This window comes from Oncorhynchus keta, unplaced genomic scaffold (genome assembly GCF_023373465.1).
Source record: "Oncorhynchus keta strain PuntledgeMale-10-30-2019 unplaced genomic scaffold, Oket_V2 Un_contig_3052_pilon_pilon, whole genome shotgun sequence".
Taxonomy (NCBI): Eukaryota; Metazoa; Chordata; class Actinopteri; order Salmoniformes; family Salmonidae; genus Oncorhynchus; species Oncorhynchus keta.
Genome location: NW_026287052.1, coordinates 87,602 through 100,848, shown reverse-complemented (window position 1 = coordinate 100,848; position 13,247 = coordinate 87,602). Strand labels below are relative to the sequence as shown.

Sequence of the window (13,247 nt, the reverse complement as noted above, 5' to 3'; positions counted from 1 at the left end):
CAATGTACTGGATGAATTACGGGCCTTTCTCTGGTCAGGGATGATCAACTCATCATGACGGAGTCTCTCCACACAACCTTCCTGTCCAGGTCATCAATTAGAAACTATTATACTCAACGACTTGATTGGTGTAGTGTTAGCTAGCTACATAGTTGTCTTTGCTGTCTTCGTAGCCAAGATAATTGTGTAGTTTAGAGTGTGTAGTCTTAGAGTGATTATCTTAATTTACCGAGGTTAGCTAGCCAGCTATTTGTCGTCCTTAACGTAGGAGACACTGCTAGCTAGCTAACAGCTAACAGCTAGCCAGCTATTTGTCGTCCTAACGTAGGAGACACTGCTGGCTAGCTAACAGCTAACAGCTAGCCAGCTATTTGTCGTCCTTAACGTAGGAGACACTGCTAGCTAACTAACAGCTAACAGCTACCCAGCTATTTGTCGTCCTTAACGTAGGAGACACTGCTAGCTAGCTAACAGCTAACAGCTAGCCAACGTCTACCGAATATAACTTCTGCACTCAACAACCCGGTCGCATTCCGCTTCGCTCCACAGGTAGTATCACATTTTCATTTCATTTCATTACAGCACAACGGTTTGATTTGCTTGATCGTAGCTAGCTACATAGCTAGCTACATAGCCGTCTTTGTATCAAAGATAATTGTGTAGTCTAGAGCGATTTTCTAGGTTAGCTAGCCAGCTATTGTCGTTATTTTAACGCAAGCGTAACGTAATCAACACTGCTAGCTAGCCAGCTAGCCCCGAATAGTAGCACTGTAGAAACTATTACACTCAACGGAACGACTTGATTAGTGTAGTGTCAACAACGCAGCCACTGCCAGCTAGCCTACTTCAGCAGTACTGTATCATTTTAATCATTTTAGTCAATAAGATTCTTGCTACGTAAGCTTAACTTTCTGAACATTCGAGACGTGTAGTCCACTTGTCATTCCAATCTCCTTGCATTAGCGTAGCCTCTTCTGTAGCCTGTCAACTATGTGTCTGTCTATCCCTGTTCTCTCCTCTCTGCACAGACCACACAAACGCTCCACACCGCGTGGCCGCGGCCACCCTAATCTGGTGGTCCCAGCGCGTACGACCCACGTGGAGTTCCAGGTCTCCGGTAGCCTCTGGAACTGCCGATCTGCGGCCAACAAGGCAGAGTTCATCTCAGCCTATGCCTCCCTCCAGTCCCTCGACTTCTTGGCACTGACGGAAACATGGATCACCACAGATAACACTGCTACTCCTACTGCTCTCTCCTCGTCCGCCCACGTGTTCTCGCACACCCGAGAGCTTCTGGTCAGCGGGGTGGTGGCACCGGGATCCTCATCTCTCCCAAGTGGTCATTCTCTCTTTCTCCCTTACCCATCTGTCTATCGCCTCCTTTGAATTCCATGCTGTCACAGTTACCAGCCCTTTCAAGCTTAACATCCTTATCATTTATCGCCCTCCAGGTTCCCTTGGAGAGTTCATCAATGAGCTTGATGCCTTGATAAGCTCCTTTCCTGAGGACGGCTCACCTCTCACAGTTCTGGGCGACTTTAACTTCCCCACGTCTACCTTTGACTCATTCCTCTCTGCCTCCTTCTTTCCACTCCTCTCCTCTTTTGACCTCACCCTCTCACCTTCCCCCCCTACTCACAAGGCAGGCAATACGCTTGACCTCATCTTTACTAGATGCTGTTCTTCCACTAACCTCATTGCAACTCCCCTCCAAGTCTCCGACCACTACCTTGTATCCTTTTCCCTCTCGCTCTCATCCAACACTTCCCACACTGCCCCTACTCGGATGGTATCGCGCCGTCCCAACCTTCGCTCTCTCTCCCCCGCTACTCTCTCCTCTTCCATCCTATCATCTCTTCCCTCTGCTCAAACCTTCTCCAACCTATCTCCTGATTCTGCCTCCTCAACCCTCTTCTCCTCCCTTTCTGCATCCTTTGACTCTCTATGTCCCCTATCCTCCAGGCCGGCTCGGTCCTCCCTCCCGCTCCGTGGCTCGACGACTCATTGCGAGCTCACAGAACAGGGCTCCGGGCAGCCGAGCGGAAATGGAGGAAAACTCGCCTCCCTGCGGACCTGGCATCCTTTCACTCCCTCCTCTCTACATTTTCCTCCTCTGTCTCTGCTGCTAAAGCCACTTTCTACCACTCTAAATTCCAAGCATCTGCCTCTAACCCTAGGAAGCTCTTTGCCACCTTCTCCTCCCTCCTGAATACTCCTCCCCCTCCCCTCCTCCCTCTCTGCAGATGACTTCGTCAACCATTTTGAAAAGAAGGTCGACGACATCCGATCCTCGTTTGCTAAGTCAAACGACACCGCTGGTTCTGCTCACACTGCCCTACCCTGTGCTCTGACCTCTTTCTCCCTCTCTCTCCAGATGAAATCTCGCGTCTTGTGACGGCTGGCCGCCCAACAACCTGCCCGCTTGACCCTATCCCCTCCTCTCTTCTCCAGACCATTTCCGGAGACCTTCTCCCTTACCTCACCTCGCTCATCAACTCATCCCTGACCGCTGGCTACGTCCCTTCCGTCTTCAAGAGAGCGAGAGTTGCACCCCTTCTGAAAAAACCTACACTCGATCCCTCCGATGTCAATAACTACAGACCAGTATCCCTTCTCTCTTTCTCTCCAAAACTCTTGAGCGTGCCGTCCTTGGCCAGCTCTACCGCTATCTCTCTCAGAATGACCTTCTTGATCCAAATCAGTCAGGTTTCAAGACTAGTCATTCAACTGAGACTGCTCTTCTCTGCATCACGGAGGCGCTCCGCACTGCTAAAGCTAACTCTCTCTCCTCTGCTCTCATCCTTCTAGACCTATCGGCTGCCTTCGATACTGTGAACCATCAGATCCTCCTCTCCACCCTCTCCGAGTTGGGCATCTCCGGCGCGGCCCACGCTTGGATTGCGTCCTACCTGACAGGTCGCTCCTACCAGGTGGCGTGGCGAGAATCTGTCTCCTCACCACGCGCTCTCACCACTGGTGTCCCCCAGGGCTCTGTTCTAGGCCCTCTCTTATTCTTGCTATACACCAAGTCACTTGGCTCTGTCATAACCTCACATGGTCTCTCCTATCATTGCTATGCAGACGACACACAATTAATCTTCTCCTTTCCCCTTCTGATGACCAGGTGGCGAATCGCACTACCACTGAGGAAGTACAGTTCCCGCTCAGCCCAGTCAAAACTGTTCGCTGCTCTGGCCCCCAATGGTGGAACAAACTCCCTCACGACGCCAGGATTGCGGAGTCAATCACCACCTTCCGGAGACACCTGAAACCCCACCTCTTTAAGGAATACCTAGGATAGGATAAGTAATCCTTCTCAACCCCCTAAAAAGATTTAGATGCACTATTGTAAAGTGGCTGTTCCACTGGATGTCATAAGGTGAATGCACCAATTTGTAAGTCGCTCTGGATAAGAGCGTCTGCTAAATGACTTAAATGTAAATGTAATGTAAATGTAAATCAATGAGACAAGGTAGAATAATCTTTGTGGAAGAAAAGATAGTTTCAGGAAGAAAGATGGAGGGGTAACAAGACAAAGATGCATCAGTGATATAAATAAATATACTGAGAGAGATGGTAGAGAGATACAAGGAAGAGCTATGCTGTTGCTATAGCACCACAAGTCGATTAACGACAACATCACTAGCTAGCTACACATAGGCCTACAAGACCCCAAATGATCCTCCTGTTCCCATTCATGTATTCCCGACGCTGACTGTATCAATAAAACATGATGTATCAGAGAGGAACCGTGTCTGTCTGTCTTCTCATTACCAGAGAGGGGCAAATGGATCCTGTAAGGGAAAGGTGGCTGCTGTCTTTACTTTCACCTTACCAGGGCTGAGAGAAAGTGGACAGAGAGAGAGAGGTGAGGTGAGGTAGAGATGAGGGCGGGAGGAGTGGAAAGCAAAATATAGGGGGAGAGAGGGGAGTCAGAGAGAAGAGAGAGTGAGCAGCAAATGCTGCCAAGCCCACCAGATGAAAGTTACTGCACCTGTCAAACAAACTGTTGGAGCTGTGATAAATTAATGATCAAATGGTATGGTGAGGAGTACAGTGGCACTGCCGAGTCCTGTAAGCACCACAACCTGAGCTTCACAGAGAGACAGAGAGAGAGGGAGGGAACGGGAAAAGAGAAAATGATGAAGAAAAAGATGAGGGGAGAGGAAGGAAGAGACAAAGAGATGCAGCTGACATCAGAACATCTCCTGGTGTAGCTGAGAAGAGAGAGAGAGAGAGAGAGAGAGAGAGAGAGAGAGAGAGAGAGAGAGAGAGAGAGAGAGAGAGAGAGAGAGAGAGAGAGAGAGAGAGAGAGAGAGAGAGGAGAGAGAGAGAGAGAGAGAGAGAGAGAGAGAGAGAGAGAGAGAGAGAGAGAGAGAGAGAGAGAGAGAGAGAGGTAGACAGAGAGAAAGAAGGAGACAGAGAGAGAGAGAGAGAGAGAAGAAAGAGGAGACAGAGAGAGAGAGAGAAAGAAAGAGGGTGACAGAGAGCGAGAGAGAGAGAGAGAGAGAGAGAGAGAGAGAGAGAGGGAGGGAGGGAAATACAGACAGAGAGACACACTACACTGGGCCCCAGACCAGCAGCCTGAAGTATACAGCCTGAAGCCACCCACCCACGCACATACAAACACGCACAATTTTAACTATCGTCAGTTCCCTCTGCGCAAGCACACACACAACACACACATACACACAGGCTGGGGCCAGGCCGGGCCAAACACACTGACAGAGTGTGAAGGAAGGACCATCCCGACAACTCATGCCTATAGGTCACATTGGATACTGTACTAAAGGCATGTTAATTCTGATATAAGGACATAACTGTTATTCAAATAAAAAGGAATATCTGCCTATATCTGCCTGTGTGTACGTCTGTGTTTGTCATTAAATCTACTGTTGAATGTGCCACAGTGCCCCTCTGGTCTGGGATTGGTTCGTCTTAGAAGAAACAACATGGGGTTTTTCCGTTTGTAAACAGCGTGCGATGTGGATTTTGAGAGTTCAGAGAGGGAAGTTGGCTTCCCTTCATTTTGATGTGTCTTTCTTCTCTGGCACATTTCCATCCCTATTATGTAGTACAGGCAGCATGACAGAACACCTCAGCTCATCTCAAATGCAGTTATCCAGCTAACTACCAGTCTTCCCTCTCCTCTTCCCTTCCTCTTCTCATCCCTTTGAAAGAACAGAGGGAAATTAAAATCATGAGCCTGAATTATGGATCCAATGACAAGATGGCTTTTGAGGCTTATTCTCTCTCTCTCTCTCTCTCTCTCTCTCTCTCTCTCTCTCTCTCTCTCTCTCTCTCTCGCTCTCCTTCCTAAACAAAGTTACAGAGGATTTGCCTGCTAGGCTGCTAACATATTCCTTATAGACCACGAGAGAGAGAGACTGAGATAGATGGAAAAGAAAAAAAGTTTCAAATGACGTTAACACACAGTTTGCTAAAACTGACAAGGGACTCAATTAAGGCTGGCTGTCAAAGCAGGAGTGATATTTTATTAAGTGGCAGTGGAGCACCGATCGACGGGTACATCAAGCGACACATCTGTAGAGTAGCGGGTGAGGAGCGCCAGCCGGGTAAGAGGGACACGTGTTGACACTATCAGGAACCATCAGTCAAAATTCACTTCATCACAACCCCTGAGAAATTAAGCATGAGTCTGATATTAGGATGCTAATGTCATTTTCTATGCACACCATCACTGTGGGATGAAAGCTATTCCCACTCCTTAAAAAAGAGGGAAAAAATAAGAAAATCAAGAATGTTTTTTGATTTTGATATAATTCTGTGTACTATTACATTATACCAAATCATTCTACCAAACCAGAACAGGTCATAGAAAACAATCACAAAATAAAATAAACATAAAATAATGAATGTGAATGTCTGATGAAATAGACCCTGGTGTAACTCCATGTACATGTAAAGTATAGAAAACATACATGTAGACTTGATATTCAGGTATACCATGTAGACTTGATATTCAGGTATACCAGTGTAGACTTGATATTCAGGTATACCAGTGTAGACTTGATATTCAGGTCTACCATGTAGACTTGATATTCAGGCATACCATGTAGACTTGATATTCAGGTATACCATGTAGACTTGATATTCAGGCATACCATGTAAACTTTATATTCAGGTATACCATGTAGACTTGATATTCAGGTATACCATGTAGACTTGATATTCAGGCATACCATGTAGACTTTATATTCAGGTATACCATGTAGACTTGATATTCAGGTATACCATGTAGACTTGATATTCAGGTATACCAGTGTAGACTTGATATTCAGGTATACCAGTGTAGACTTGATATTCAGGTCTACCATGTAGACTTGATATTCAGGTATACCATGTAGACGTGATATTCAGGTATACCATGTAGACTTGATATTCAGGTATACCAGTGTAGACTTGATATTCAGGTCTACCATGTAGACTTGATATTCAGGCATACCATGTAGACTTGATATTCAGGCATACCATGTAGACTTGATATTCAGGTATACCATGTAGACTTGATATTCAGGTATACCATGTATACTTGATATTCAGATATACCATGTAGACTTGATATTCAGGTATACCATGAACACTTGATATTCAGGCATACCATGTAGACTTGATATTCAGGTATACCAGTGTAGACTTGATATTCAGGTATACCATGTAGACTTGATATTCAGGCATACCATGTAGACTTGATATTCAGGTATACCATGTAGACTTGATATTCAGGTATACCATGTAGACTTGATATTCAGGTATACCATGTAGACTTGATATTCAGGCATACCATGTAGACTTGATATTCAGGCATACCATGTAGACTTGATATTCAGGTATACTATGTAGACTTGATATTCAGGTATACCATGTAGACTTGATATTCAGATATACCATGTAGACTTGATATTCAGGTATACCATGTAGACTTGATATTCAGGTATTCAGATATACCATGTAGACTTGATATTCAGGTATTCAGATATACCATGTAGACTTGATATTCAGGTATACCATGTAGACTTGATATTCAGGTATTCAGGTATACCATGTAGACTTGATATTCACAGAAAACCATGTAGACTTGATATTCAGGTATACGATGTCGACTTGATATTCAGGTATACCATGTAGACTTGACATTCAGGTATACCATGTAGACTTGATATTCAGGTATACCAGTGTAGACTTGATATATTCAGGTATACCATGTAGACTTGATATTCAGGTATACCATGTAGACTTGATATTCAGGTATACCAGTGTAGACTTGATATTCAGGTCTACCAGTGTAGACCATTTGATATTCAGGTCTACCATGTAGACTTGATATTCAGGTATACCATGTAGACTTGATATTCAGGTATACCATGCAGGTATACCATGTGACTTGATATCAGGTATACCATGTAGACAGGTATACCGGTTTGATATTCAGGTATACCAGTGTAGACTTGATATTCAGGTCTACCATCTATTCAGGTATACCATGTAGGCGTGATATTCAGGTATACCATGTAGACTTGATATTCAGGTATACCAGTAGACTTGATATTCAGGTCTACATGTAGACTTGATATTCAGGCACCATGTAGACTTGATATTCAGGCATACCATGTAGACTTCTGATATTCAGGTATACCATGTAGACTTGATATTCAGGTATACTATGTAGACTTGATATTCAGGTATACCATGTAGACTTGATATTCAGATATGCCATGTAGACTTGATATTCAGGTATACCATGTAGACTAGATATTCAGGTATTCAGATATACCCATGTAGACTTGATATTCAGGTATTCAGATATACCATGTAGACTTGATATTCAGGTATACCATGTAGACTTGATATTCAGGTATTCCAGGTATACCATGTAGACTTGATATTCACTGGAAAAACCATGTAGACTTGATATTCAGGTATACCATGTCGACTTGATATTCAGGTATACCATGTAGACTTGACATTCAGGTATGCCATGTAGACTTGATATTCAGGTCTACCATGTAGACTTGATATTCAGGTCTACCATGTAGACTTGATATTCAGGTATACCATGTAGACTTGATATTCAGGTATACCATGTAGACTTGATATTCAGGTATACCAGTATAGACTTGATATTCCAGGTATACCATGTAGACTTGATATTCAGGTCTACCATGTAGACTTGATATTCAGGTATTCAGATACACCATGTAGACTTGATATTCAGGTATACCATGTAGACTTGATATTCAGGTATTCAGGTATACCATGTAGACTTGATATTCAGGTCTACCATGTAGACTTGATATTCAGGTATTCAGATATACCATGTAGACTTGATATTCAGGTATACCATGTAGACTTGATATTCAGGTATTCAGGTATACCATGTAGACTTGATATTCACGGAAAACCATGTAGACTTGATATTCAGGTATACCATGTCGACTTGATATTCAGGTATACCATGTAGACTTGACATTCAGGTATACCATGTAGACTTGATATTCAGGTATACCATGGACTTGATATTCAGGTCTACCATGTAGACTTGATATTCAGGTATACCATGTAGACTTGATATTCAGGTATACCATGTGACTTGATATTCAGGTATACCAGTGTAGACTTGATATTCAGGTATACCATGTAGACTTGATATTCAGGTCTACCATGTAGACTTGATATTCAGGTATACCATGTAGACTTGATATTCAGGTATTCAGATATACCATGTAGACTTGATATTCAGGTATTCAGATATACCATGTAGACTTGATATTCAGGTATTCAGATATACCATGTAGACTTGATATTCAGGTATACCATGTAGACTTGATATTCAGGTATACCATGTAGACTTGATATTCAGGTATACCATGTAGACTTGATATTCAGGCTACCATGTAGACTTGATATTCAGGTATACCATGTAGACTTGATATTCAGGTATACCATGTAGACTTGATATTCAGGTATACCATGTAGACTTGATATTCAGGCATACCATGTAGACTTGATATTCAGGCATACCATGTAGACTTGATATTCAGGTATACTATGTAGACTTGATATTCAGGTATACCATGTAGACTTGATATTCAGATATACCATGTAGACTTGATATTCAGGTATACCATGTAGACTAGATATTCAGGTATTCCAGATATACCATGTAGACTTGATATTCAGGTATTCAGATATACCATGTAGACTTGAAATTCAGGTATACCATGTAGACTTGATATTCAGGTATTCAGGTATACCATGTAGACTTGATATTCACGGAAAACCATGTAGACTTGATATTCAGGTATACCATGTCGACTTGATATTCAGGTATACCATGTGACTTGACATTCAGGTATACCATGTATACTTGATATTCAGGTATACCATGTAGACTTGATATTCAGGTCTACCATGTAGACTTGATATTCAGGTATACCATGTAGACTTGATATTCAGGTATACCATGATTGATATTCAGGTATACCAGTGTAGACTTGATATTCAGGTATACCATGTAGACTTGATATTCAGGTCTACCATGTAGACTTGATATTCAGGTATTCCAGATATACCATGTAGACTTGATATTCAGGTATTCAGATATACCATGTAGACTTGATATTCAGGTATACCATGTAGACTTGATATTCAGGTATTCAGGTATACCATGTAGACTTGATATTCAGGTATTCAGATATACCATGTAGACTTGATATTCAGGTATTCAGATATACCATGTAGACTTGATATTCAGGTATACCATGTAGACTTGATATTCAGGTATTCAGATATACCATGTAGACTTGATATTCAGGTATTCAGATATACCATGTAGACTTGATATTCAGGTATACCATGTAGACTTGATATTCAGGTATTCAGGTATACCATGTAGACTTGATATTCAGGCATTCAGATATACCATGTAGACTTGATATTCACGGAAAACCATGTAGACTTGATATTCCAGGTATACCATGTAGACTTGATATTCAGGTATACCATGTAGACTTGACATTCAGGTATACCATGGGGACTTGATATTCAGATGTACCATGTAGACTTGATATTCAGGTATACCATGAACACTTGATATTCAGGTATACCATGAAGACTTGACATTCAGGTATACCATGTAGACTTGATATTCAGGTATACCATGTAAACTTGATATTCAGGTATACCATGTAGACTTGACATTCAGGTATACCATGGGGACTTGATATTCAGATGTACCATGTAGACTTGATATTCAGGTATACCATGTAGACTTGACATTCAGGTATACCATGTAGACTTGATATTCAGGTATACCATGTAGACTTGATATTCAGGTATACCATGTAGACTTGATATTCAGGTATACCATGTAGACTTGATATTCAGGTATACCATGAAGACTTGATATTCAGGTATACCATGTAGACTTGACATTCAGGTATACCATGTAGACTTGATATTCAGGTATACCATGTAAACTTGATATTCAGGTATACCATGTAGACTTGATATTCAGGCATACCATGTAGACTTTATATTCAGGTATACCATGTAGACTTGATATTCAGGCATACCATGTAGACTTGATATTCAGGTATACCATGTAGACTTGATATTCAGGTATACCATGTAGACTTGATATTCAGGTCTACCATGAAGACTTGATATTCAAGCATACCATGTAGACTTGATGATTCAGGCATTACCATGTAGACTTGATATTCCAGGTATACCATGTAGACTTGATATTCAGGTATACCATGTATACTTGATATTCAGATATACCATGTAGACTTGATATTCAGGTATACCATGTAGACTTGATATTCAGGCATACCATGTAGACTGATATTCAGGTATACCAGTGTAGACTTGATATTCCAGATATACCATGTAGACTTGATATTCAGGAGGTATGTAGACTTGATATTCAGGTATACCATGTAGACTTGATATTCAGGTATACCATGTAGACTTGATATTCAGGTATACCATGTAGACTTGATATTCAGGTATACCATGTAGACTTGATATTCAGGTATACCATGTAGACTTGATATTCAGGTATACCAGTGTAGACTTGATATTCAGGTCTACCATGAGACTTGATATTCAGGCATACCATGTAGACTTGATATTCAGGCATACCATGTAGACTTGATATTCAGGTATACCATGTAGACTTGATATTCAGGTATACCATGTATACTTGATATTCAGATATACCATGTAGACTTGATATTCAGGTATACCATGTAGACATTGATATTCAGGTATACCATGTCGACTTGATATTCAGGTATTCAGATATACCATGTAGACTTGATTCAGGTATACCATGTAGACTTGATATTCAGATATACCATGTAGACTTGATATTCAGGTATACCGCCCAGACATTCCAGGTATTCAGGTATACCATGTAGACTTGACATTCAGGTATACCATGTAGACTTGATATTCATGTATACCATGAAAGCATTCAGGTATACCATGTAGGCAGTATTCAGGTATACCATGTAGACTTGATATTCAGGTATGCCGCTAGACTTGATATTCAGGTTTACCATGTAGACTTGACATTCCAGGTATACCATGTAGACTTGATATTCAGTTATACCATGTAAACTTGATATTCAGGTATACCATGTAGACTTGATATTCAGGTATACCATGTAGACTTGATATTCAGATATACCATGTAGACTTGATATTCAGGCATACCATGTAGACTTGATATTCAGGTATACCATGTAGACTTGATATTCAGGTATGCCATGTAGACTTGATATTCAGATATACCATGTAGACCTGATATTCAGATATACCAGTGTAGACTTGATATTCAGATATACCATGTAGACTTGATATGCAGATATACCATGTAGACTTGATATTCAGGTATACCAGTGTAGACTTGATATTCAGGTATACCAGTGTAGACTTGATATTCAGGTATACCAGTGTAGACTTGATATTCAGGTATACCATGTAGACTTGATATTCAGGTATACCATGTATACTTGATATTCAGGTATACCAGTGTAGACTTGATATTCAGGTATACCATGTAGACTTGATATTCAGGCATACCATGTAGACTTTATATTCAGGTATACCATGTAGACTTGATATTCAGGCATACCATGTAGACTTGATATTCAGGTATACCATGTAGACTTGATATTCAGGTATACCATGTAGACTTGATATTCAGGTATACCATGAAGACTTGATATTCAGGTATACCATGTAGACTTGACATTCAGGTATACCATGTAGACTTGATATTCAGGTATACCATGTAAACTTGATATTCAGGTATACCATGTAGACTTGATATTCAGGTATACCATGTAGACGTGATATTCAGGTATACCAGTGTAGACTTGATATTCAGGTCTACCATGTAGACTTGATATTCAAGCATACCATGTAGACTTGATATTCAGGCATACCATGTAGACTTGATATTCAGGTATACCATGTAGACTTGATATTCAGGTATACCATGTATACTTGATATTCAGATATACCATGTAGACTTGATATTCAGATATACCATGTAGACTTGATATTCAGGTATACCATGCCAGACACTTGATATTCAGGCATACCATGTAGACTTGATATTCAGGTATGCCAGTGTAGACTTGATATTCAGGTATACCATGTAGACTTGATATTCAGGCATACCATGTAGACTTGATATTCAGGTATACCGCCAGACTTGATATTCAGGTATACCATGAGCTTGATATTCAGGTATACCATGTAGACTTGATATTCAGGTATACCATGTAGGCGTGATATTCAGGTATACCATGTAGACTTGATATTCAGGTATACCAGTGTAGACTTGATATTCGGGTCTACCCGTAGACTTGATATTCAGGCATACCATGTAGACTTGATATTCAGGCATACCATGTAGACTTGATATTCAGGTATACCATGTAGACTTGATATTCAGGTATACCATGTGATACTTGATATTCAGATATACCATGTAGACTTGATATTCAGGTATACCATGAACACTTGATATTCAGGTATACCATGTCAATCTTGATATTCAGGTATACCATGGTAGCTTGACATTCAGGTATACCATGTAGACTTGATATTCAGATATACCATGTAGACTTGATATTCAGGTATACCATGAACACTTGATATTCAGGTATACCATGTAGACTTGACATTCAGGTATACCATGTAGACTT

The 13,247-nt window shown here is 41.1% G+C and overlaps 1 long non-coding RNA gene across 2 annotated transcripts; it reads left to right on the top strand.

The window, feature by feature from the left end:
• The first annotated feature begins 6,850 nt into the window (after nt 1–6,850).
• Nucleotides 6,851–12,448, top strand: LOC127923678 (uncharacterized). 2 transcript variants are annotated; one of them, XR_008115012.1, is made up of 4 exons: nt 6,851–6,877; nt 8,071–8,122; nt 9,708–9,775; nt 12,422–12,448. It is a non-coding gene; the product is annotated as an uncharacterized LOC127923678 (long non-coding RNA). The 2 variants fall into 2 exon arrangements; XR_008115011.1 differs by lacking the exon at nt 6,851–6,877 and adding an exon at nt 7,677–7,703.
• Nucleotides 12,449–13,247: the final 799 nt, after the last annotated feature.